This window comes from Bos indicus x Bos taurus, chromosome X, assembly GCF_003369695.1.
Source record: "Bos indicus x Bos taurus breed Angus x Brahman F1 hybrid chromosome X, Bos_hybrid_MaternalHap_v2.0, whole genome shotgun sequence".
Classification (NCBI taxonomy): Eukaryota; Metazoa; Chordata; class Mammalia; order Artiodactyla; family Bovidae; genus Bos; species Bos indicus x Bos taurus.
Genome location: NC_040105.1, coordinates 104,223,353 through 104,248,983, shown reverse-complemented (window position 1 = coordinate 104,248,983; position 25,631 = coordinate 104,223,353). Strand labels below are relative to the sequence as shown.

The window sequence follows — 25,631 nt, the reverse complement described above, 5'->3', positions numbered from 1 at the left end:
TACTTAGTCCTTGATTTACTGTGAAAACTATATTTTAATGCCTTAAATTTTAAATCATTCTCATGTGCTTTGGAGCTGATTTGTCAGCATCAGCAATGGTTTGTCAAGATTATATTTAAGTTAATCTATATGTAATATTTGAAAATAAATGATGGCAATAAAATTGTCAAATTCTACTAGGAAATCAGAGAGTTAATTTATGTATCACATATTCTTACAGATGTCACTGCTTCAATTGTAGCTTGTGCTCACTATGATCATTTATTCCCTGCTCCAAACTGTGTATATGAACACTTGGATACATTTACTTTGTGGCAACAGGGAAACAGAAGTCAGATTTCTACAGATGGACTCTCAAGTAAGAATGGAATGAATGTGGCAAAGTTGCACACAGGCAACTGAAACTAGCAAAGGATATTATTGAGATATGTTTTATTAAGTTTAAAGTTAATCCTTGGATCATACAGTTTTGAAAAACTGCATTCCTTTTTTTCTATTGAAAAAGGTACTATTTTAGTGAGACTCTAAATTAATGTTAGTATTATTTTAGTAACATAAGAAATTACAGTCACTATTTGATAGAGAACTATATAATAAAGTTCTTCTGCTAAATTGTGACAAAATATTGAGTAGATTTGATACTTGAGGAATCAAGTTATTGTGCTATTGTGCAAGACATCAGTTCTTTATAATCAGTCCAATGGTATGACCTGAGTTTTTCTCATCCAGTGTACTACACAGCTAAAAAGGCAATACAGTATAGAAATTAAAAGCATACACTTTGGAGTCTAATTCTACCACTTTCTAGCTGAAAGATACATAAAGGTTACATAACCTCTCTGCTTCAATTTTTTTTTAATTTGTAAAATGAGGATAATTATATCTGCCTCATAAATATTCAAGGAGGGATTAAACACACTATGGGACTTCCCTGGTGGCTCAGTGTAAAGAATCTGTCTGTCAGTGTAGCAGATGTGGGTTCCATCTCTGGGTTGCGAAGATCCCCTGGAGAAGGAAACAGCAACCCACTCCAGTATTTTTGCCTGGAAAATCCCGCGGACAGAAGACCATGGTGGGCTACAGTCCATAGGGTCACTAAAGAGTCAGGCATGACTTAGCAACTAAACAACAACAGCGAATATTTGAAAATGCTTATCATTTTGTCTGGCAGTAGTAAATGGTAATTCATCACTATTATTGGCCGTACAAGAGGTATCCCTTTTTAGATTAGTTCTCAGATTTAAATTATCATCATACCTATATGATATGGAGACAGTTTTTAATCATTTCAATAGTTTTACTTCATCTTTAAGACACATGTGATTATGCTTACATGGCAGAGAATGCTTTTTATGTATCACAAAGTGATTTACTTTTCTTTAGTGAAAAAACAATTGCAGGAGGAGAAGGGGAAGACAGAGTATGAGATGGTTGGGTGGTGTCACTGACTCAATGGACATGGGTTTGGGTAGACTCTGGGATTTGGTGATGGACAGGAAGGCCTGGCATGCTGCTGTTCATGGGGTTGCAATAAACGGAGTGACTGATCTGAACTGAAATTGCAATGCTTTTATTTTTTTGGAGAAACTAATAAACTACATGTTTTTTCCCAGTGATAATTAGGGAAGGCAAGTAAAAAACATGGTTCTCTCTCTCAAGTTTTAATTTTGGGAGAGAAATATGATATATATGATACAGCAAATTTAGGTATCAATTAAAGATAGTGTCCCAATTTTGAAACAATATTCTCCAATGTAGTAATAGATTTACATGGAAGAGAATCACCACATTCTATACTATTCTCTGCTTCTGGATTTACAGAGTTTTGGAAACACATCAAAAGTTTTAGAAAATGAAAATGAATCCAACCAGTAGTGTTTTCCTTACTTCCGGGAATCGAAAGTGGCTGATAACATACATTTTCTGCTGAATAGCATTAATGATAGCCATATACTGTTGTATGTTTAAATAGTGGGTCTGGGATAACCTACAGCAATTATTATTTATATGATTAAAGAAGAACTGTCTTCTAAATGTGAGTGATCTTATGGAAAAGTTAGATCCTGATTATTTGGAGTATGTATGTAGCTGATGATGGAAAGTCATCTCTGTGATAAAATCCTTAACTGCTTCTACAACCAAACTAATATTGTATGCCTCTTCATTTCAGTTCAGTTCAGTCACTCAGTCATGTCTGACTCTTTGTGACTCAATGAACTGCAGCATGCCAGGCCTCCCTGTCCATCACCAACTCTCAGAGTCCACACAAACACATGTCCATTGAGTCAGTGATGCCACCCAACCATCTCATCCTCTGTTGTCCCCTTCTCCTCCTGCCCTCAATCTTTCCCAGCATCAGGGTCTTTTCAAATGAGTCAGCTGTTTGCATCAGGTGCACAAAGTATTAGAGTTTCATCTTCAACCTCAGTCCCTCCAATGAACATCCAGGACTAATCTTATTTAGGATGGATTGGTTGGATCTCCTTGCAGTCCAAGGGACTCTCAAGAGTCTTCTTCAACACCACAGTTAAAAAGCATAATTCTTTGGCACTCAGCCTTCTTTACAGTCCAACTCTCACACCCATATATTACCACTGGAAAAAAACATAGCCTTAACTAGATGGACCTTTGTTAGCAAAGTAATGTCTCTGCTTTTTAATATGCTATCTAGGTTTGTCATAACTTTCCTTCAAAGGAGCAAGCGTCTTTTAATTTCATGGCTGCAATCACAATCTGAAGTGACTTTGGAGCCCAGAAAAATAAAGTCTGACACTGTGTCCACTGTTTCCCCATCTATTTCCCATGAAGTGATGGGACCAGATGCCATGATCTTAGTTTTCTGAATGTTGAGCCTTAAGCCAACTTTTTCACTCTCCTCTTTCACTTTCATCAAGAGGCTCTTTAGTTCTTCACATTCTGCATAATGGTGGTGTCATCTGCATATCTGAGGTTATTGATATTTCTCCCCGAAGTCTTGATTCCTGCTTGTGCTTCTTCCAGCCCAGTGTTCCTCATGATGTACTCTGCATAGAAGTTAAATAAGCACGGTGACAATATATAACCTTGACGAACTCCTTTTCCTATTTGGAACCAGTCTGTTGTTCCATGTTCAGTTCTAACTGTTGCTTCCTGACGGTGTCTTAGGTTAGCACTTTTCCGTGGTAGCTATCTCACAGTCTGGTTGGTATCCCAAGTTAGTTCCCTCAGATTTCCCTCGGGGCATTCAGACCCGTCCTTACTCTAAGCAATGCAGCCTGCAACTCCCTGTCCAGCCTCCACTTATTAGTGGTGGATGCAGGCGTCCGCACTGCTTCTCTGCTTGGGGCGTTACCATTGGGCATGTAATCTGTGGGTTTCAATTATTTATTTATTTTTCCTCCCGATTATGTTGCCCTCTGTGGTTCCAAGGCTCACAACAGACTTGGCAGTGAGAGTGCTTCCTGGTGTTTGGAAACTTCTCTCTTTTTCAAGATTCCCTTCCCGGGATGGAGCTCCATCCCTATCTCCTTTGCCTCTCTTTTTGTCTTTTATATTTTTTCCTACCTCCTTTCAAAGACAATGGGCTGCTTTTCTGGGTGCCTGATGTCCTCTGCCAGCATTCAGAAGTTGTTTTGTGAAATTTACTCAGCGTTCAAATGTTCTTTTGATGAATTTGTGGGGGAGTAAGTGTTCTCCCCATCCTATTCCTCTGCCATCTTAGGACCACCCCCCTCTCCTTTACTTTCTTATCGTTGACTCCAGACCACCAGTTTCTGGTCCATTAATGTACCTCAACATAGTTTCATGTTTAATTTGAATTAAATATATTCTGTGTTTTATATGAAAACAAAAAAAAAAAAAGACCAATGAAACATACATTTTGTTTACACCTGAAAAAATATGTTTTATTATCTTTGTGACAGTAAACATGCAACTTTATGGTACCTTTTTTAAAACAGGAAAATCCTTTATTCATTACATTTTAATAAAGTATAAATCATGTTGTTAAATCATGTGAACATGAGACGATGTTTCTCAAGGCTTTGTATTTTGATATACAACAACACATTTGCTTAAACATCTTTGGAACAATCTTAATTTGATAATTACTAACCTATAATAAAATGTAAAACATGTGATATAGACACTTTAAAGTAACACACAAAAGAGAAAAATAAAATGTTCACCAAGATTTTAGAACACCTGCCTTCAATTTGTTAAAATGTTAATAAATTTGAAATGAGGTCTATAACAGTGAGGTAGAGTGTATGTCTTTTTCCATTTGGAAGGTTTTATTTAGAAGGATTTAGAGGCATATGCAGGTCATGAAGCAACAGTTAGAACTGGACATGGAACAACAGACTGGTTCCAAATAGGAAAAGGAGTACGTCAAGGCTGTATATTGTCACCCTGCTTATTTAACTTCTATGCAGAGTACATCATGCGAAATGCTGGACTGGAAGAAACACAAGCTGGAATCAAGATTGCCAGGAGAAATGTCAATAACCTCAGATATGCAGATGACACCACCATTATGGCAGAAAGTGAAGAGGAACTAAAAAGCCTCTTCATGAAAGTGTAAATGGAGAGTGAAAAATTTGCCTTAAGGCTCAACATTCAGAAAACGAAAATCATGGCATCCGGTCCCACCACTTCATAGGAAATAGATGGGGAAACAGTGGAAACTGTGTCAGACTTTATTTTTGGGGGCTCCAAAATCACTGCAGATGGTGACTGCAGCCATGAAATTAAAAGATGCTTACTCCTTGGAAGGAAAGTTATGACCAACCTAAATAGCATATTCAAAAGCAAAGGCATTACTTTGCCAACAAAGGTCCGTCTAGTCAAGGCTATGGTTTTACCAGTGGTCATGTATGGGTGTGAGAGTTGGACTGTGAAGAAGGCTGTACACTGAAGAATTGATGCTTTTGAACTGTGGTGTTGGAGAAGACTCTTGAGAGTCCCTTGGACTGCAAGGAGATCCAAGCAGTCCATTCTGAAGGAGATCAGCCCTGGGATTTCTTTGGAAGGAATGATGCTAAAGCTGAAACTCCAGTACTTCGGCCACCTCATGCGAAGAGTTGACTCATTGGAAAAGACTTTGATTCTGGGAGGGATTGGGAGCAGGAAGAGAAGGGGACAACAGAGGATGAGATGGCTGAATGGCATCACTGACTCAATGGATGTGACTCTCAGTGAACTCCGGGAGTTGATGATGGACAGGGAGGCCTGGCATGCTGCAGTTCATGGGGTCGCAAAGAGTCGGACACGACTGAACGACTGAACTGAACTGAACTGAACTGAAGACACCGTCAGGCCCTCTCACAGAACAAAAGACTGAGCAGAGCTAGCAGGCTGTAGACCGGTGTATCCCCCTCTGGTAATAGGCAGGCGAGGGCACCCAGACCCAGAAGGGGGCAACCACGGCCCCAGAGAGGCATTATCTACCAAACTGCAAGCAGGCTTCATTGCTAACTAAGACTTCTTGGGATTCTGGACGGTCAACATCTGCCTGAGAAGGTGTGCCGGTTGTACATCCAGAAAACCGAGCGACAGGGACAGGGGAGGCAATAGGTCCCAGAGACCATGCTCACCAAACACCTGGTCACATGAGCTTTTCGGACCTGGGATGGGCCCAAAACGCAGGCCCAACCAAGTCTGCACCTCTGAGGACTACCTGAGTACCAGAACTTGAGTGGCTTAGACCTGAGAAGTGCATACAACCCAGGGCCAGACTCAGACAGTTGCCAGCAGAGCAACCTAGAGCCTAAGCAGGGTAGACAGGGAAAGCACACACCCCGTGAGCATGGGCAAACCCAGTGTGGCTGAGACGCTGCAAACACATGTCAGTATTATTTGTTTGCAGCGTCCCTCCCTCCCCACAGCATGACTGAACAAGTGAGCCTAAAAAAGTTTCCACCACTGCCCCCTTGTGTCACGGGACACTGAAGAGACCAGCAAACAGAAGAAGCTAAAACAGAGGGAACCGCCTTGGAAGTGACAGGTGCAATAGATTAAAATCCTGTAGGTAGTACCGACAACATAGGAAGGGGCCTATAGATCTTGAAAAATATAAGCCAGATCAAGGTACTACCTGAAAATGAGCTGACCTCACACTGCCCACAACAAAACCAGAGAAAGTCCTAGATATATTTTTATAATCATTTTTTTAACTTTTTAATTTTTTTTGAATTTTTAATTCCTCTATTACTCCTTTAGTTTTCATTTTTCTAACCTTTTATTTTGCAAAAAAAAAAAAAAAAAAAAAAGAGAGAGAGAGAGAGAGACCCTATTTTTTAAAGCAAACTTCATATATATGTATTGTAATTTTTTGAATTTTTATTCTTTAATATTGTATTTTTGAAAATCCAACCTCTACTCTAGATTTTTAATCTTTGCTTTTTAGTATTTGTTATCAATTTTGTACCTTTAAGAACCCAATCTTCAAACCAATTTTTACTTGGGAGCGAGATTACTGGCTTAACTTCTCTCTCCCCCTTTGGACTCTCCTTTTTCTCCACCAGGTCACCTCTATTGCCACCCTCCCCCTTCTCTTCTCTATTCAACTCTGTGAATCTCTTTGTGTGTTCCAGATGCTGGAGAACACCTAGGGAACTGATTACTGGCTGAATCTGTCTCTCTCCTTTTGATTCCCTCCTTTATCCTCCTGGCCACCTGTCTCCTTCCTTCTTCTTCTCTTCTCTGTATAACACCGTGAACATTTCTGAGTGGTCCATACTGTGGAGAACACATAAGGATGTGATTACTGGCTAGCTTGCTCTCTCCTCTTTTGATTCTACCTCATCTCATTCTGGTCACCTCTATCTCCCTCCTCCCTCTTCTCTTCTCCATGTAGTACTGTGAACCTCTCTGGGTGTCCCTCACTGTGGAGAAACTTTTCATCTTTAACCTAGATATTTTACCAACAGTGCTGTATAGATGGAGAAGCCTTGAGGCTAAAGTAAAAATAAGACTTAAAACCAGAAGCAGGAGGCTTAAGTCCAAATTCTGAGAACACCAGAGAACTCCTGACTCCAGGGAACATTGATCGACAGGAAATCATCAAACACCTCCATACCTACACTGAAACCAAGCACCACCCAAGCGCAAACAAGTTCCAGAGCAAGACATACCATACAAATTCTCCAGCAACACAGGAACACAGCCCTGAGCTTCAATATACAGGCTGCAAAAGTCACACAAAACCCATTGACATCTCATGATTCATTACTGGACACTTCATTGCACTCCAGAGACAAGAAATCCAGCCCCACCCACCAGAACACAGACACAAGCTTCCCTAACCGGGAAACCTAGACAAGCCACCTGTCCAATCCCACCCCCTCTACAATAAAGAGTAGGACTCTACAATAAAGAGAACTCCACAAACCGCTACAATACAGAAAGGCCACCCCAAACACAGCAATATAAACAAGATGAAGAGACAGAGGAATACCCAGCAGGTAAAAGAACAGGATAAATGTCCACCAAACCAAACAAAAGAGGAAGAGATAGGGAATCTACCTAATAAACAATTTCGAAAAATGATAGTGAAAATGATCCAACATCTTGAAATCAAAATGGAATCACAGATAAACAGCCTGGAGATAAGGATTGAGAAGATGCAAGAAAGGTTTAACAAGAACCTAGAAGAAATAAAAGAGTCAATATATAGTGAATAATGCAATAAGTGAGATCAAAAACACTCTGGAGGGAACAAATAGTAGAATAACGGAGGCAGAAGATAGGATTAGTGAGGTAGAGACAGAATGGTAGAAATAAATGAATCAGAGAGGAAAAAAGAAAAATGAATTAAAAGAAATGAGGACAATCTCAGAGACCTCTGGGACAATGTTAAACACCCCAACATTTCAATCATATGAGTCCCAGAAGAAGATAAAAAGAAAGACCATGAGAAAATACTTGAGGAGATAATAGTTGAAAACTTCCCTAAAATGAGGAAGGAAATAATCACCCAAGTCCAAGAAACCCAGAGAGGCCCAAATAGGATAAACCCAAGGAGAAACACCCCAAGACACATAATCAAATTTTTAATCAAATCTTTAATCATAATCAAATCTTTGTTAATCAAATTAACAAAGATCAAGCACAAATAACAAATATTAAAAGCAGCAAGGGAAAAACAACAAATAACACACAAGGGGATTCCCATAAGGATAACAGCTGATCTTTCAATAGAAACTCTTCAGGCCAGGAGGGAATGACAGGACATACTTAAAGTGATGAAAGAAAAAACCTACAGCCCAGATTACTGTACCCAGCAAGGATCTCATTCAAATATGAAGGGGAAATCAAAAGCTTTACAGACAAGTAAAAGCTAAGAGAATTCAGCACCACCAAACCAGCTCTCCAACAAATGCTAAAGGATCTTCTCTAGACAGGAAACACAAAAAGGGTGTTTAAACTCGAACCCAAAACAATAAAGTAAATGGCAACGGGATCATACTTATCAGTAATTACCTTAAATGTAAATGAGTTGAATGCCCCAACAAAAAGACAAAGACTGGCTGAATGGATACAAAAACAAAACCCATATATATGTTACCTACAAGAGACCCACCTCAAAACAAGGGACACATACAGACTGAAAGTGAAGGGTTGGAAAATAATATTCCACACAAATAGAGACAAAAAGAAAGCAGGAGTAGCAATACTCATATCAGATGAAATAGACTTTAAAACAAAGGCTGTGAAAAGAGACAAAGAAGGACACTACATAATGATCAAAGGATCAATCCAAGAAGAAGATATAACAATTATAAACATATATGCACCCAACATAGGAGCACTGCAATATGTAAGACAAATGCTAACAAGTATGAAAGGCGAAATTAACAATAACACAATAATAGTGGGATACTTTAACACCCCACTCACACCTATGGATAGATCAACTAAACAGAAAATTAACAAGGAAACACAAACTGTATCATACAATAGACCAGTTAGACTTAACTGATACCTATAGGACATTTCACCCCAAAACAATGAAGTTCACCTTTTTCTCAAGTGCACATGGAACCTTCTCCAGGATAGAACATCCTGGGCCATAAATCTAGCCTTGGTAAATTCAAAAAAATTGAAATCATTCTAAGCATATTTCTAAGCACAGTGCAGTAAAATTAGATCTTAATTAACAGAAGAAAAAACTATTAAAAATTCCAACATATGGAGGCTGAACAACACGCTGCTGAATAACCAACAAATCACAGAAGAAATCATAAAAGAAATCAACATATGCATAGAAACAAATGAGAAAGAAAACACAACAACCAAAACCTGTGGGACACTGTAAAAGCAGTGCTAAGGGAAAGGTTCATAGCAATACAGGCATACCTCAAGAAATAAGAAAAAAGTCAAATAAATAACCTAACTCTACACCTAAAACAAGTAGAAAAGGAAGAAATGAAGAACCCCAGGGTTAGTAGCAGGAAGGAAATCTTAAAAATTAGGGCAGAAATAAATGCAAAAGAATCAAAAGAGGCTATAGCAAAAATCAACAAAGCAAAAAGCTGGTTCTTTGATAGAATAAATAAAAATTGACAAACCATTAGCAAGACTCATCAAGAAACAAAGGGAGAAGAATAAAATCAATAAAATTAGAAATGAAAATGGAGAGATCACAACAGACCACACAGAAATAAAAAGGATCTTAAGAGACTACTATCAGCAATTATATGCCAAAAAAATGGAAAACCTGGAAGAAATGCACAAATTCTTAGAAAAGTACAACTTGCCAAAACTGAACCAGGAAGAAATGGAAAATATTAACAGACCCATCACAAGCACAGAAGTTGAAACTGTAATCAGAAATCTTGCCTCAAATAAAAGCCCAGGTCCAGACAGATTCACAGCTGAATTCTACTAAAAAGTGAGAGAAGAGCTAATACCTATCCTATTCAAACTCTTCCAGAAAATTGCAGATGAAGGTAAACTTCCAAACTCATTCTGTGAGGCCACCATCATCCTAATAGCAAAACCTGACAAAGATGCCACCAAAAAAGAAAACTACAGGCCAATATCACTGATGAACATAGATGTAAAAATTTTTAACAAAATTCTAGCAAATAGAATTCAACAACATATTAAAAAAGATCATATATCATGACCAAGTGAGCTTTATCCCAGGGATGCAAGGATTCTTCAATGTTTGCAAATCAATCAATGTGATACACCACATTAACAAATTGAAAGAGAAAAACCATATGATTATATCAATAGATGCAGAGAAAGCCTTTGCCAAAATTCAACATTAATTTATGATAAAAACTCTCCAGAAAGCAGGAATAGAAGGAACATACCTCAACATAATAAAAGCTATATATGACAAACCCACAGCAAACATTATCCTCAATGGTGAAAAACTGAAAGCATTTCCCCTAAAGACAGGAACAAGACAAGGATGCCCAATTTCAACACTACTATTCAACATAGTTTTGGAAGTTTTGGCCACAACAATAAGAGCAGAAAAAGAAATAAAAAGAATCCAAATTGGAAAGGAATAAGTAAAACTCTCACTGTTTGCAGATGACATGATCCTCTATATAGAAAACCTTAAAGACTCCTCCAGAAAATTACTAAAGCTAATCATTGGAAAAGACTCTGATGCTGGGAGGGATTGGGGGCAGGAGGAAAAGGGGATGATGACAGAGGATGAGTTGGCTGGATGGCATCACCGACTCGGTGGACGTGAGTTTGAGTGAACTCTGGGAGATGGCGATGGACAGGGAAGCCTGGCGTGCTGCGATTCATGGGGTCACAGAGTCGGACATGACTGAGCGACTGAACTGAACTGAACTGAACTTAATCAATGAATAGAATAAAGTTGAAGGATATGAAATAGACACACAGAAATCACTTGCATTCCTATACACTAATAATGAGAAAATAGAGAAATTAAGGAAACAATTCCATTCACCATTGCAACGAAAATAATAAAATACTTTTGAATATATCTACCTAAAGAAACAAAAGACCTATATATAGAAAATTATAAAACACTGGTGAAAGAAATCAATGAGGACACTAATAGATGGAGAAATAAACCATAAATCAATGTAGTGAAAATGCATATACTACCCAAAGCAATCTATAGATTCAATGCAATCCCTATCAAGCTACCAACGGTATTTTTCACACAGCTTGAACAAATACTTTCACAGTTTATATGTAAATACAAAAAACCTCAAATAGCCAAAGCAATCTTGAGAAAGAAGAATGGAACTGGAGGAATCAAACTGTCTGACTTCAGGCTCTACTACAAAGCCACAGTCATCAAGACAGTATGGTTCTGGCACAAAGACAGAAATATAGATCAATGGAACAAAATAGAAAGCCCAGAGATAAATCCATGCACCTATGGACACCTTATAGTTGAAAAAGGAGGCAAAAATATACAATGGAGAAAAGACAATCTCTTTAACAAGTGGTGCTGGGAAAACTGGTCAACCACTTGTAAAAGAATGAATCTAGAACACTTTCTAACATTATTCAGTCATTTGGGGAAAGACTGTGATAATTTCTTTAAAGCTATGCATGTACCTAGGCAACCCACTCCAATACATTTTCCTGGAAAATCCCATGGATGGAAGAGCCTTGTAGGCTGCAGTCCATGGGGTCGCTAAAAGTTGGACACGACTGAGCGACTTCACTTTCACTTTTCACTTTCATGTAATGGAGAAGGAAATGCCAACCCATTCCAGTGTTTTAGCCTGGAGAATCCCAGGGATGGGGGAGCCTGGTGGGCTGCCATCTATGGGGTCGCACACAGTCGGACACGACTGAAGTGACTTAGCAGCAGCATCAGAACACTTTGTCACACCATGCACAAAAATAAACTCAAAATGGATTAAAGATCTAAATATAAGACCAGAAACTATAAAACACCTAGAGGAGAACATAGGTAAAACACTCTCTGATATAAATCACAGCAGGATCCTCTGTGACTCACCTCCAAGAATTTTGGAAATAAAACCAAAAATAAACAAATGGAACCCAATTAAAATTAAAAACTTCTGCACAACAAAGGAAACTATAAACAAGGTGAAAAAAACAGCCTTCAGAATGGGAGAAAATAATAGCAAATGAAGAAAATGAGAAATAATTAATTTCAAAAATATACAAGCAACTCCTACAGCTCAATTCCAGAAAAATAAACTACAAAATCAAAAATGGGCCAAAGAACTAAACAGACATTTCTCCAAAGAAGACATACAGATGGCTAACAAACATGAAAAGATGCTCAACATCAGTCATTATCAGAGAAATGCAAATCAAAACCAAAATAGGTACCATTTTACACCAGTCAAAATGGCTGCTATCCAAAGTCTGCAAGCAATAAATGCTGGACAGGGTGGGGAGAAAAGGGAACCCTCTTACACTGTTGGTGGGAATGCAAACTACCACAGCCACTATGGATAACAGTATGGAGTTTCCTTAAAAAACTGAAAATAGAACGGCCATAAGATCCAGCAATCCCACTGCTGGGCATGGACACCAAGGAAACCAGAATTGAAAGAGACACATGTGCCCCAATGTTCATTACAGCACTGTTTATAACAGCCAGAACATGGAAGCAACCTAGATGTCCATCAGCAGATGATTGGATAAGAAAGATGTGGTACATATACACAATGGAGTGTTACTCAGCCATTAAAAAGAGTACATTTGAATCAGTTCTAATGAGGTGGATGAAACTGGAGCCTATTATACAGAGTGAAGTAAGCCAGAAAGAAGAGCACCAATAGAGTATACTAACAAATAGCTGTGAAAAGAAGAGAAGCGAAAAGCAAAGGAGAAAAGGAAAGATATAAGTATCTGAATGCAGAGTTCCAAAGAATAGCAAGAAGAGATAAGAAAGCCTTCCTCAGCGATCAATGCAAAGAAATAGAGGACAACAACAGAATGGGAAAGACCAGAGATCTCTTCAAGAAAAGTAGAGATACCAACGGAACATTTCATGCAAAGATGGGCTCGATAAAGGACAGAAATGGTATGGACCTAACAGAAGCATAAGATATTAAGAAGAGGTGGCAGGAATATACAGAAGAACTGAACCAAAAAGATCTTCATGACCCAGATAATCATGATGGTGTGATCACTGACCTAGAGCTAGATATCCTGGAATGTGAAGTCAAGTGGACCTTAGGAAGCATCACTATGAACAAAGCTAGTGGAGGTGATGGAATTCCAGTTGAGCTATTTCAAATCCTGAAAGATGACGCTGTGAAAGTGCTGCACTAAAAATGCCAGCAAATTTGGAAAACTCAGCACTGGCCACAGGACTGGAAAAGGTCAGTTTTCATTCCAATCCCAAAGGAAGGCAATGCCAAAGAATGCTCCAATTACCACACAATCGCACTCATCTCACACGCTAGTAAGTAATGCTCAAAATTCTCCAAGCCAGGCTTCAGCAGTACATGAACCGTCAACTTTCAGATATTCAAGCTGGTTTTAGAAAAAGCAGAGGAACCAGAGATCAATTTGCCAACATCCACTGGATGATCGAAAAATCAAGGGAATTCCAGAAAAACATCTATTTCTGCTTTTTGACTATGCCAATATCTTTGACTGTGTGGATCACAATAAACTGTGGAAAATTCTGAAAGAGATGGAAATACCAGACCACCTGACCTGCCTCTTGAGAAACCTATATGCAGGTCAGGAAGCAACAGTTAGAACTGGGCATGGAACAACAGCCTGGTTCCAAATAGGAAAAGGAGTACGTCAAGGCTGTATATTGTCACCCTGCTTATTTAACTTCTATGCAGAGTACATCATGAGAAACGCTGGACTGGAAGAAGCACAAGCTGGAATCAAGATTGCAGGGAGAAATGTCAGCAACCTCAGATATGCAGATGACACCACCATTATGGCAGAAAGTGAAGAGGAACAAAAAAGCCTCTTGATGAAGGTGAAAGAGGAGAGTGAAAAAGTTGGCTTCAAACTCAACATTCAGAAAACGAAGATCATGGCTTATGGTCCCATCAGTTCATGGGAAATAGATGGGGAAACAGTGGAAATAATGTCAGATTTTGTTTTTTTGGGGGGCTCCAAAATCACTGCAGATGGTGATGGCAGCCATGAAATTAAAAGACGCTTGCTCCTTGGAAGTAAAGTTATGACCAACCTAGATAGCATATTGAAAAAACAGAGACATTACTTTGCTAACAAAGGTCCGTCTAGTCAAGGCTATGGTTTTTCCTGTGGTCATGTATGGATGTGAGAGTTGGACTGTGAAGAAAGCTGAGGGCTGAAGAACTGATGCTTTTGAACTGTGGTGTTGGAGAAGACTCTTGAGAGTCCATTAGACTGCAAGGAGATCCAACCAGTCCATTCTGAAGGAGATCAGCCCTGTGATTTCTTTGGAAGGAATGATGCTAAAGCTGAAACTACAATACTTTTGCCACCTCATGCGAAGTGTTGACTCATTGGAAAAGACTTTGATGCTGGGAAGGATTGGGGGCAGGAGGAGAAGGGGACGACAGAAGATGAGATGGCTGGATGGCATCACTGACTCGATGGACGTGTGTCTGAGTGACTCCAGGAGTTGTTGATGGACAGGGAGGCCTAGTGTGCTGCAGTTCATGGGGTCGCAAGGATTCAGACATGACTGAGCGACTGAAATAAACTGAACTGAACTGATTGCATATATGTTGCATTTATAAAGGTGGCAACAATAACCCTGTACACGAGACAGCAAATGAGACACAGATGTATAGAAGAGTCTTTTGGACTTTGTGGGAGAGGGCGAGGGTGGGATGATTTTGGAGAATGGCATTGTAACATGTAAATTATCACGTGTGAAACCAATCGCCAGTCCAGATGTGAGGCATGATACAGGATGCTCATGAATGGTGCCCTGGGATGACCCAAAGTGATGGTATGGGGAGGGAGGTGGGAGGGGTGTTCAGGATGGGGAACACGTATACACTCATGGTGGATTCATGTTGATGTGTGGCAAAAACAATACAGTATTGTAAATTTAAAAAAAAATAGAAAAAGAAAATAAAAAAGAATAAATAACCCCATTAAGCAATAATAATAATTAAAAAAATAAGTAAAGGAGAGAGAAAGAGGCTGATATTCCTTGGTTTATGCAGAAAGCCAATAAAGTCCCTGGTACAGGGCTTGCACTGCTCAGGAAGGCACCAGGCACCCTCTTGAAGGGGTGAAGGGACAGAACACCTTCTAGAGAGGGTCTTAGAAATCTGCGCAAGAAAATGAGCCCAGTGAGCCTCTGCGCTTTAGAGAATTAGCCTGAGACAGACAGAGAGAGAGAGAGAGAGAGAGAGAGAGAGAGAGAGAGAGAGAGAGAGAGAGACGGGGACCACAGCTCTGATGGAGCAAAGGTGTTTTATTCAAAATTGTGTGGGTATTTATACTGTCTTATAAGGAACCTCCAATACTTTGCCCACCTTATGCTAAGAGTTAACTCATTGGAAAAGACTCTGATGCTGGGAGGGATTGGGGACAGGAGGAGAAGGGGATGACAGAAGAAGAGATGGCTGGATGGCATCACCGACTCGATGGACATGAGTTTGAGTGAACTTTGGGAGTTGGTGAAGGACAGGGAGGCCTGATGTGCTGCAATTCATGGGGTCGCAAATAGTTGGACACGACTGAGTGACTGGACTGAACTGAGCAAGGTAGCTATTTTCAGCAGAAATAAAATTGAAGCTTACAAATTATCAAGGAAACATGAGGTCATCCATATGAAAGAGAGTGAAATAATCACTTTTACCATATGTTTCATAAAAAGGAAGAGGGTCATATATAGTTACTTATCACAGTATGGAAAAACTAACGAAGGAAATGCATGCATTCCTAAGCCCCCAGGAGTAGTTTGCTACTGCACTTTATTCCTGAATATTCAGTAATTAATAAGGGACAGAGGATTCATGACGGATCCAAAACATCACACAGGAAGCCTCCTATTAAATGCTTCCTGACAAAACTAGAATAATATTCAGTCCTTATAAAGTAGAAATTACATCTTTTTTTTTTTTTTAATAACTACATTTCTGTCTACATTCTGGCAATCCAATGAAGCATAAGGCAATCCAGTTTGCTGAGGTGACGGATCCAGTGGTCACCTCAAATCCTTGTGGTTCTGAGGGGGCAGGGAGGCACAGACCATGCTTCATACAAAATGATTCTGCAGCACGTTTGAAGGAGACAAAACTCCCTTGTGATCAGGAGAATGAAAGTGCAAGTAGCAGGAAGCAGTTGAGTGTAATGGATGGACTTTGTTAGTCTTTTTTCTTCTTCACTGTTCGTCTTTCATTCCAAGTTGTCAATGGTGCCACCTGCATGAACAGCAGTGACAAAAGCATGTTTCAGCAATGATACTCTTTCTGCTATAAGTATCTCTAAAAAAAAATGGGGGGGGGGCACATTCTTTCCCATGTAAAGAAAGGCAGCTTCTTCAAGACAGATCACCCAGCTTTAAGTGTCAGCCTCTGCTCTCTCTTATAGCTGTGAAAGGCCAAATCTTGCATGGTGGGGTCTTTTTTTCTCCTTCACTGAAAGCTTCTCAGTTTTTTTTTTTTTTTTTTTTTCCTTTTTCAGTTTTAATTGTTTATTTATTTTACTTTACAATACTGTGTTGGTTTTGCCATACATTGATATGAATCCACCATGGGGGTACATGTGTTCCCCATCCTGAACCCCTCTTCCACCTCCCTCCCCAAAGCAAACCGGTGCACCAGCCCCGAGCACCCTGTCTCATGCATCAAACCTGGACTGGCGATTTGTTTCACATATGATAATTTACATGTTTTAATGCCATTCTTCAATATCATCCCTCCCTTGCCCTCTTTCACAGAGTCCAAAAGACTCTTCTATACATCTGTGTCTCTTTTGCTGTCTCGCATACAGGGTTATCATTACCATCTTTCCACATTCCGTATATATGCATTAGTATACTGTATTGGTGTTTTTCTTTCTGGCTTACTTCACTCTGTATAATAGGCTCCAGTTTCATCCACCTCATTAGAACTGATTCAAATGTATTCTTTTTAATGGCTGAGTAATATTCCATTGTGTATATGTACCACAGCTTTCTTATCCATTCATCTGCTGATGGACATCTAGGTTGCTTCCATGTCCTGGCTATTATAAACAGTGCTGTGATTAACACTGGGGTACACGTGTCTCTTTCAATTCTGGTTTCCTCGGTGTGTATGCTCAGCAGTGGGATTTCTGGGTCATATGGCAGTTTTATTTCCTGTTTTGTAAGGAATCTCCACTCTCTTCTCCACAGTAGCTGTACTAGTTTGCATTCCCACCAACAGTATAAGAAGGTTCTGGCAAGATGCTGCAAAATGGTTCTGAAAACCTGGAATTGGCATCATTAAGTATTCCAATTTCAGTTCTTATGGAATATGGCAGGTCATACACCTGTGATTATTTTTGGAGGTGGTGAGAGCTGCGATGATGAGGTTGCCATCCCAGATGGGATGGATGGCAGGAGGATGAGGGGGCGGGGCTGGGGACGTTGGGCCAGTTCCCCAGCTTTGGTAGCGGTTTAGATCTCGGTAAGGTTCTAGCATGTTGCTGTGCAGTCTCAGAGTTACTCACTGCCTGGCTGGGATTCTGTTTTCCGAGGGGCAGGGTGCTGTGTGTTGGTATCTGGGGAGGGGTGTGGGACAACTGCTGGAGTCCAGGTTCACTGGGCACCCCCGGGATGGGTGGGCACTGCTGCTGGATTTGGTGAGCACAGCAAGCAGTGTGGTCTGCGTGGGGGCCTGTGGCAGCGGGTGATTGGGGGCTTGGATCAGAGACAGGCTGCTGGAGTACCTCAGAGGTGCAGAGAGCTGTGAGGTGGCACAGACCTGGCCTGGGGCCTGGCCCGGGGGCTGAGTAGGGGGAGAAGAGCTTCAGGTAGATGGCTTTGGTGACTGGCTGGGTGGATGCTGAGATGTTTCTGGAGAACTCTGCCCCCCAGGATGGCTGGGAGGCCAGTTTCCTGGTTTCAGGAGCAGTTTTTTTTTTTTTTTTTAACAGTTTGCTTCACACTGTGTGGGCTTGGGCTGGTGGAATTTGTGTGCACGGGGAGGGGGGCACAGAGAGCTGATGGGAGCCAGCAACTGACTGGGCCTGGGGTGGAGGGTGGAGGGGGAATGGGGTCTTACTCTTGTTTCTGCTGGGTGCAGGTGCATCCACAGATTCCTTGGGCTTTGGAGGACTGCTGTTGCCTGGGCTGGGCCCCTGCTCCAGTATGCCCTCAGAAGAGGGGCCAGTCCCATCCCCTGTGCTGCTTTAGGCCCTAGAGCTCTGGGGAGGAGGCTCTGGGCCCACTGGAGCCAAAGTGCTTCCATCTGTGGGCCAGAGTGGCAGCTGAAAAGAAGGGAATAAATGCTTTATAACTAGGCTTCTACCCTGCCAGTGGGTCTGGAAGTCCATAAGCTTCACACCAAAGCTCTCTTTCTTCATCAGGTACCCCTCCATCACCACCACGCTGGCAGGCTGCTTTCTTTCCAGGGTCCCTGAGTCAACAGGGTCATTTCCAGCGTGGGATGAGTGACTGGAATTTGAGGTGGTGAGAGGTATGAACATTTCTGACAGGTTAAATTCCACCTCTTTGGGGAATAGCCAGGTGACACACTGAATGTTGGGTTTGATGACCCCAACCACATGGATGGATGTGGCTGCTGCCATCTTGGCAAGCATCTCTTCATTTTTGGCCCATGAGAAGTTAGAGCCTAAAATGATTGCAAGGTTGCTGAGAGTCATTTTATTAATGTCACTGATCTAAGTAAGTTTTTCAAGGAACTTGATTAAATGCCTAAAGTTAACAAAATTTTGTGGTGGCAACTTCTGACATGTTCTCCACAAATCCTGAAGTTTTTGTCTTGAACCTGTACACTTGCAACTTGTGTCCATTCTTCATACAGATTAAAAGTCATCAAAGGTTCAGGCATTTCCTGTACATAGAACTTTAAAACACATGTTGCTGTGTGTGTGGAGGTTGGGGGGGGGGGAGGAGTTGAACTCATCCAGGCAAGAAGTAGAAAAGTTTACAGCAGATTTCAGTTTCCTTAACTTTGAGGCCCCAGCCTCAGTTCAGAAAAGGTCCTCCTACTTCTAGCCTGTCTCCAGCAATAGCAAGCCTGTCTCCAGCAAGCCTCAAGACACAGCGCATCTCACCACTGCCATGCTTCAAGTGTTCTTCCAAACGCATCCCAAAGGTGGACTTCACCCATTTATCTTGATGGGTTTGCAACTATAGGAGGGCCTTTTCTAAGACATTTATATTTATCTCTCTGACTTACTTCACTCAGTTATAATAGGCTCTAGGTTCGTCCACAGGTACATGCAAAAGAATGAAATGAGAACACTTGCTAACGCCATTCAGTTAAGTCACTCAGTCATGTCAGAGTCTTTGTGACCCCATGAATCTCAGGACGCAAAGCCTCGCTGTCCAACACCAATGCCTGGAGTTCACGCAAACTCATGTGCATAGAGTCAGTGATACGATCCAGCCATCTCATCCTCTGCCGTCCCCTTCTCCTCCTACTCCCAGTCCCTCCAGCATCAGGGTCTTTTCCAATGAGTTAAATCTTTGCATGAGGTGGCCAAAGTATTGTAGTTTCAGCCTTAGCATCAGTCCTTCCAAAGAACACCCACAACTGGTCTCCTTTAGGATGGACTGGTTGGATCTCCTTGCAGTCCAAGGGACTCTCAAGAGTCTTCTCCAGCACCACAGTTCAAGAGCATCAATTCTTCAGCATTCAGCTTTCTTCACAGTCCAACTCTCACATCCATACACGACCACTGGAAAAACCATAGCCTTGACTAGACGGAACTTTGTTGGCAAAATTGTGTCTCTGCTTTTGAATATGCTATCTAAGTTGGTCATAACTTTCTTTCCAAGGAGTAAGTGTCTTTTAATTTCATGGCTACAATCACCATCTGCAGTGATTTTGGAGATGCAAAAAATAAAGTCAGCCACTGATTCCACTGTTTCCCCATCTATCTGCCATGAAGGTATTGGACCAGATGACATGCTCTTAATTTTCTGAATGTTGAGCTTTACGCCAACTTTTTCACTCTCCACTTTCATTTCATCAAGAAGCTTTTTAGTTCCTCTCCACTTTCTGCCATAAGGGTGGTGTGATCTGCATATCTTGAGGTTATTGATATTTCTCCCGGCAATCTGGATTCCAGCTTGTGCTTCTTCCAGCCTAGCATTTCTCATGATGTACTCTGCATAGAAGTTAAATAAGCAGGGTGACGATATACAGCCTTGAAGTACTCCTTTTCCTATTTGGATCCAGTCTGTTATTCCATGTTCAGTTATAACTGTTGCTTCCTGACCTGCATATAGGTTTCTCAAGAGGCAGGTCAGGTGGTCTCGTATTCCCACCTCTTTCAGCATTTTCCACAGTTTATTGTGATCCACACAGTTAAAGGGTTTGGCATAGTCAATAAAGCGGAAATAGATGTTTTTCTGGAACTCTCTTGCGTTTTTGATGATCCAGCACATGTTGGCAATTTGATCTCTGGTTCCTCTGCCTTTTCTAAAACCAACTTGAACATCTGGAAGTGCATGGTTCATGTATTGCTGAAGCCTGGCTTGGAGAATTTGGGGTACTACTTTACTGGCGTGTGAGATGAGTGCAATTGTGTGGTAGTCTGAGCATTCTTTGCAATTGCTTTTCTTTGGGATTGGAATGAAAACTGATATTTTCCAATCCTATGGCCACTGCTGAGTGTTCCCAATTTGCTGGCATATTGAGTGTAGCACTTTCACAGCATCATCTTTCAGGATTTGAAACAGCTCAACTGGAGTTCCATCACCTCCACTAGCTTGGTTTGTACTGATGCTTCATAAAACCCACTTGACTTCATATTCCAGGATGTCTGGCTCTATGTGAGTGATCACACCATCGTGATTATCTGGGTTGTGAAGATCATTTTTGTACAGGTCTTATGTGGATTTTTGCTTCCTCTTCTTAATATCTTCTGCTTCTGTTAGGTCCCTGTCATTTCTATCATTTATTGTGCCCATCTTTGCATGCAATGTTCCCTTGATGTCTCTAATTTTCTTGAAGAGATCTCTAATCTTTCCCATTCTGTTGTTTTCCTCTATTTCTTTGCATTGATCACTGAGGAAGGCTTTCTGATCTCTTCTTGCTATTCTTTGGAACTCTGCATTCAGATGCTTATATTTTTCCTTTTCTCCTTTGCTTTTCACTTTTATTCTTTTCACAGCTATTTGTAAGGCCTCCCCAGACAGCCATTTTGCTTTTTGCATTTCTTTTCCATGGGGATGGTCTTGATCCCTGTCTCCTGTACAGTGTCACAAACCTCTGTCCATAGTCCATCAGGTACTCTATCTATCAGGTCTAGTCCTTTAAATCTATTTCTCCCTTCCACTGTATAATCATAAGGGATTTGATTTAGGTCATACCTGAATAGTCTAGTGGTTTTCCCTACTTTCTTCAATTTCAGTCTGAATTTGGCAATAAGGAGTTCCTGATCTGAGCCAAAGTCAGCTCCTGGTCTTGTTTTTGTTGACTGTATAGAGCTTCTCCATCTTTGGCTTCAAAGAATATAATCAATCTGATTTCAGTGTTGACCATCTGGTGATGTCCATGTGTAGAGTCTTCTCTTGTGTTGTTGGAAGAGGGTATTTCCTATGACCAGTGCATTTTCTTGGGAAAACTCTATTAGTCTTTGCCCTGCTTCATTCCATATTCCAAGGCCAAATTTGCCTGTTACTCCATGTGTTTTTTGACTTCCTACTTTTGCATTCCAGTCCCCTATAATGAAAAGGTCATCTTTTTTGGGTGTTAGCTCTAAAAGGTTTTGTTGGTCTTTATAGAACCATTCAACTTCAGCTTCTTCAGCATTACTGGTTGGGGCATAGGCTTGGATTACTGTGATATTGAATGATTTGCCTTGGAAACAAAAAGAGACCATTCTGTCATTTTTGAGATGTACTTTGCATCCAAGTACTGCATTTTGAATTCTTTTGCTGACCATGATGGCTATTCCATTTCTTCCGACCTAAATGTAAGACCAGAAACTACAAAACTACTTGAGGAAAACTTTTGCAGAACACTCAATGACATAAAGCAAGATCTTCTATTAACCACCTCCTAGAGTAATGGAAATAAAAATAAACAAGTGGGACCTAATTAAACTTAAGAGTTTTTGCATAACAAAGGAAACTACAAACAAGGTGAAAAAACAGCCCTCAGAATGGGAGAGAATAATAGTAAATGAAACATGCAAGCAGCTCATACAACTCAATACCAGAAAAACAAACAACCTAATCAAAAAGTGTGAAAAAGACCTAAACAGACATTTTTCCAAAGAAGACATACAGGTGGCTAACAAAACCATGAAGAGGTTTTCAACATCGCTCATTATTAGAGGAATTCAAATCAAAACTACAATGAAATACCACCTCACACAAGTCAGAATGGCCGTCATCAAAAAGTCTACAAACAATTAATGCTGGAGAGGATGTAGAGAGAAGGGAACCCTCTTACTTTGCTGGTGGGAATTTAAATTGACACAGCCACTATGGAAGACAGTATGGAGATTCCTTTAAAAAACTAAGAATAAAATCACCATATAACCCAGCAATCCCATTCTTAGGCATAGACCCCGAGGAAACACAAATTGAAAAATAAACATATACCACAGTGTTTATTGAACCACTATTTACAATAGCTAAGACATGGAAGCAACCTAGATGTCCATGGGCAGAAGAATGAATAAAGAAGCTGTGGTACAAATATGCAATGAAATACTGCTGCTAAGTCGCTTCAGTCATGTCCCACTCTGTGTGACTCCATAGATGGAAGCCCATCAGGCTCCCCCGTCCCTGGGATTCTCCAGGCAAGAACAATGGAGTGGGTTGCCATTTCCTTCTCCAAGGCATGAAAGTGAAAAGTGAAAGTGAAGTCGCTCAGTCGTGTCTGACTGTTAGCGACCCCATGGACTGCAGCCTACCAGGCTCCTCCGTCCATGGGATTTTCCAGGCAAGAATACTGGATTGGGGTGCCATTGCCTTCTCCAACAATGAAATACTACTCAGCCATAAAAAGGAACACATATAAACTGCTTCTTCATGGTGCAGCCTACATCCTTTCCTCACTGCTTCCCAGGCCCATGGCCCCACCCTCACTGTGTTAGTTCCAGCAGCTCTGCCCTTGGCGTTGGTAGGTTGGGGCTGGCTAGGAGAACCAGGCCCCTGGTGGTGTGCTCTTTGGACTTTCTGTAATGCCCAATTATTACATATCTGGCCACTTGCCCAATCTCCATCTCTTCAAGAGAGATAAGCTTCATCTAAATTATTTCGTCTGATTGTCATTTAAAAAGTTATTGTTTCTTCTGTCTTGGATATTCCTTTGGAAAAGGTATATAGATTCATTGCAATTTCTAATTCATTGTCTATAGATTATAAGATAAAATCAAGCATGTATCTGCTGATACTTTTTTAAGTTAACGTGTCTTTATACTTAGAAATGTCTCTTAATAGTAGACTTTCTTGGTGGCTCAGGTGATAGAGAATCTGCCTGAAATGCAGGAGACTCATGTTTAGTCCATTTGTCAGGAAGATCCCCTGGATAAGGAAATGGCAACCCACTCCAGTATTTTTGCCTGGAGAATTCCATGGACAGAGGAGGCTGGCAGGCTACAGTTCATGGGGTCACAAAGAGTTGGACATGACTGAGCAACAATCACTCACTCACTACATATCAGAAACATAACTTAGTTCCCCTATATAATATTAATAACTTATTAGTATCTACAATATTTTTTAATCTTTGTTTTTAAATTTTTGGTGTTTTTTGTTTGTTTGCTTGCTTGCTTTACTTTTTCACATGCATAGAAACTTCATTACATATGCATTTTCAGAGGTGACTGCAAAGAGATCACAGTTAGAAGATGGAGCAGGAGGGTCATATCCTCTATGAACTATCAAAACTAACTGAAAAAAATCTCCCTTGTAAGCTATGCTGTGAATATATGCTAAGTTGTGCCCAACCCTTTGTGACCCTATAGACTGTAGCCTGCCAGGCTCCACTGTCCATGGGATTTTTCAGGCAAGAATACTTGTCGTTTCCTCCTCCACTCCCTTGTAAGACAAAGCCTCAAAGTGAAAGAGCTAGTGAGATTCAGCAGAAGTCAGAAATTACAGACCCATATTTTAAATACATCATGAACACCATACAGGACCAATTAAAATTCTCATATATTTCTAGTAGAAATGTATAATAGTAGAATCAACTTGGAAAACAGTCTCATAAACGATTTGCTCAAAGAAATTTAGACATTTTCTAATATAGTCTTAAAAATCATCTAGCCCCTGCTCAAATCTTAATTACAAAGCTGATCTCACATATTTAATTATTTTTAATAATATAATGCCCTCTTGATACGAGGATATATATTTGTTTCTTATTGCTACTGGTATAACACAGGGATCCTCTGTCTCTGATTTTAGCCATGTAAGACCATGAAATAATAATAATAAAAAAAAGACACCACCACCACCCACCAAAAATAACAGCAAATAAATAAATAAATAAAATCCACCATGAATTGTGATCTAATGTGATCGTAAATAATAAATTTCTGTGATTTTAAGATGCTATGTTTGTGGTAATTTTGTGACAGTTTCTTAGTCTATTTAGGCTGTCATAAAAAAAAAATCACAGTCTTCATGGCTTAAACAGTAGTAGTTAATTTTCTCACAGTTCTGAAGGCTAGAAAATCCAAGGTCAAGGTGCCATACTGTTTAGTTACTTGTGAGGGCTCTTTCTGTCTTCTAAGCTCCCATCTCACTGTGTTCATATCACTTTTTTGTGCTTGTGAGAAAGACAGCAAGCTCTCTGGTGCTTCTATTTATAAAGTCACTAATCCTATTACAAAAACACAAGAGACAACTCTATACATGGACATCACCAGATGGTCAATACCAAAATCAGATAGACTTATTCTTTGCATCCAAAGATGAAGAGGCAGCAAAAACAGGCAGTACAAACAAGACCTGGAGCTGACTGTGGCTAGGATTATCAACTTCTTATTGAAAAATTCAAGTTTAAAAAGAAAGTAGGGAAAAACACTAGACCATTCAATTATTGCCAAAACCATTGTGGAGGTGATGAATAGATTCAAGGAATTAGCTCTGGTAGACAGAGTGCCTGAAGAACTATGAACAGCGATTTGTAACATTGTACAGGAGACAGTGACCAAAACCATCTCAAAGAAAAAGAAATGCAAGAAGGTAAAGTGGTTGTCTGCAGAAGTTTTATAAATAGCTTATAAAAGAAGAGTAGCCAAAGGCAAATGAAAAAGGGAAGGATATAACCAGTGAATGCAAGTTTCCAAAAAATAGTGGGGGGAGATAAGAAAAAGCCTTCCTAAGTGAACAATGCAAAGAACTAGATGGGGAAAAAATAGAATATCAAGAAAACATTTCATGCAAGGATGTGTGCAATAAAGGACAGTAACAATAAGGACCTAAAAGAAGCAGAAGAGATTAAGAAGAGGTGGCAGAAATACACAGAAGAACTGTACAAAAAAAAAGGGCTCAATGATCTGGATAATAATGATGGTGTGGTCACTCACCTAGAGCCAGACATCCTGGAGTGTGAACTCAGAAGGCC

The 25,631-nt window shown here is 40.3% G+C and overlaps 1 pseudogene; it reads right to left on the bottom strand.

Annotated features, from left to right (window-relative positions):
- Positions 1 to 17,375: 17,375 nt before the first annotated feature.
- LOC113888132 lies at positions 17,376 to 22,377 on the bottom strand (annotated as a pseudogene).
- Between the last annotated feature and the right edge of the window lie 3,254 nt (positions 22,378 to 25,631).